Source organism: Centroberyx gerrardi, chromosome 21 (genome assembly GCF_048128805.1).
Source record: "Centroberyx gerrardi isolate f3 chromosome 21, fCenGer3.hap1.cur.20231027, whole genome shotgun sequence".
NCBI classification, from domain to species: Eukaryota; Metazoa; Chordata; class Actinopteri; order Beryciformes; family Berycidae; genus Centroberyx; species Centroberyx gerrardi.
Window position 1 is genome coordinate 20,924,794 of NC_136017.1, and position 2,500 is coordinate 20,927,293.

A 2,500-nucleotide genomic window follows, 5' to 3' on the forward strand; every position below is an offset into this window, starting at 1 on the left:
GGGGCGGAAAGCAGGTGTGTGTGGCCGAAGAAGGGGCTTTAAATCGGGTAAAAGGGAGGTGGAGAGCCGCCTGGAGATAGGGGGCCCGCTCCCAGGTGTGTGTGGCCGAAGCAGGGGCTTTAAATCGGGTAAAAGGGAGGTGGAGAGCCGCCTGGAGATAGGGGCCCGCTCCCAGGTGTGTGTGGCCGAAGCAGGGGCTCTAAATTGGGTTAAAAGTGAAGTGGAGAGCCGCCTGGAGATAGGGGCCCGCTCCCAGGTGTGTGTGGCCGAAGCAGGTGCTCTAAATTGGGTAAAAGGGAGGTGGAGAGCCGCCTGGAGATAGGGGCCCGCTCCCAGGTGTGTGTGGCCGAAGCAGGGGCTCTAAATTGGGTTAAAAGTGAAGTGGAGAGCCGCCAGGAGATAGGGGGCTTCTCCCAGGTGTGTGTGGCCGAAGCAGGTGCTCTAAATTGGGTTAAAAGTGAAGTGGAGAGCCGCCTGGAGATCGGGGCCCGCTCCCAGGTGTGTGTGGCCGAAGCAGGTGCTCTAAATTGGGTAAAAGGGAGGTGGAGAGCCGCCTGGAGATAGGGGCCCGCTCCCAGGTGTGTGTGGCCGAAGCAGGGGCTCTAAATTGGGTTAAAAGTGGAGTGGAGAGCCGCCAGGAGATAGGGGGCTTCTCCCAGGTGTGTGTGGCCGAAGCAGGTGCTCTAAATTGGGTTAAAAGTGAAGTGGAGAGCCGCCTGGAGATAGGGGCCCGCTCCCAGGTGTGTGTGGCCGAAGCAGGGGCTCTAAATTGGGTAAAAGGGAGGTGGAGAGCCGCCTGGAGATAGAGGGCCGCTCCCCGGTGTGTGTGGCCGAAGCAGGTGCTCTAACTTGGGTTAAAAGTGAAGTGGAGGGCCCCCTGGAGGTAGGGGGCCGATAGCAGGTGTGTGTGGCCGAAGAAGGGGCTCTAAATCGGGTAAAAGGGAGGTGGAGAGCCGCCCGGAGATAGGGGGCCTCTCCCAGGTGTGTGTGGCCGAAGCAGGGGCTCCAAATCCGGTAAAAGGGAGGTGGAGAGCCGACTGGAGATAGGGGGCGGATAGCAGGTGTGTGTGGCCGAAGAAGGGGCTCTAAATCGGGTAAAAGGGAGGTGGAGAGCCGCCTGGAGATAGGGGCCCGCTCCCAGGTGTGTGTGGCCGAAGCAGGGGCTCTAAATTGGGTAAAAGGGAGGTGGAGAGCCGACTGGAGATAGGGGGCCTCTCCCAGGTGTGTGTGGCCGAAGCAGGGGCTCTAAATTGGGTTAAAAGTGAGGTGGAGGGCCCCCTGGAGGTAGGGGGCCGATAGCAGGTGTGTGTGGCCGAAGAAGGGGCTCTAAATCGGGTAAAAGGGAGGTGGAGAGCCGCCTGGAGATAGGGGCCCGCTCCCAGGTGTGTGTGGCCGAAGCAGGGGCTCTAAATTGGGTAAAAGGGAGGTGGAGAGCCGACTGGAGATAGGGGGCGGATAGCAGGTGTGTGTGGCCGAAGAAGGGGCTCTAAATCGGGTAAAAGGGAGGTGGAGAGCCGCCTGGAGATAGGGGCCCGCTCCCAGGTGTGTGTGGCCGAAGCAGGGGCTCTAAATTGGGTAAAAGGGAGGTGGAGAGCCGACTGGAGATAGGGGGCCTCTCCCAGGTGTGTGTGGCCGAAGCAGGGGCTCTAAATTGGGTTAAAAGTGAGGTGGAGGGCCCCCTGGAGGTAGGGGGCCGATAGCAGGTGTGTGTGGCCGAAGAAGGGGCTCTAAATCGGGTAAAAGGGAGGTGGAGAGCCGCCTGGAGATAGGGGGCCGCTCCCGGGTCTCTGGGTCCGAAAAAGGGGTTGAAATTCGGGTAGAGTTGGGCCCCGCTCCTCGGCCTCTCTGGTGTTTGGGTTAAGTCCCCAGGACCAGAGAGGGGGAACAGCGGGGGCAGTGGCCCCGCTTCTCGGCCTCTCTGGTGTTTGGGCGAGTGACACGGTAAGGGGTGGTTTTGCAAACAGGCTAAGTCCCCAAGACCAGAGAGGGGGAACCACGCGGGCAGTGGCCCCGCTTCTCGGCCTCTCTGGTGTTTGGGCGAGTGACACGGTAAGGGGTGGTTTTGCAAACAGGCTAAGTCCCCAAGACCAGAGAGGGGGAACAGCGGGGGCAGTGGCCCCGCTTCTCGGCCTCTCTGGTGTTTGGGCGAGTGACACGGTAAGGGGTGGTTTTGCAAACAGGCTAAGTCCCCAAGACCAGAGAGGGGGAACCACGCGGGCAGTGGCCCCGCTTCTCGGCCTCTCTGGTGTTTGGGCGAGTGACACGGTAAGGGGTGGTTTTGCAAACAGGCTAAGTCCCCAAGACCAGAGAGGGGGAACCACGCGGGCAGTGGCCCCGCTTCTCGGCCTCTCTGGTGTTTGGGCGAGTGACACGGTAAGGGGTGGTTTTGCAAACAGGCTAAGTCCCCAAGACCAGAGAGGGGGAACCACGCGGGCAGTGGCCCCGCTTCTCGGCCTCTCTGGTGTTTGGGCGAGTGACACGGTAAGGGGTGGTTTTGCAA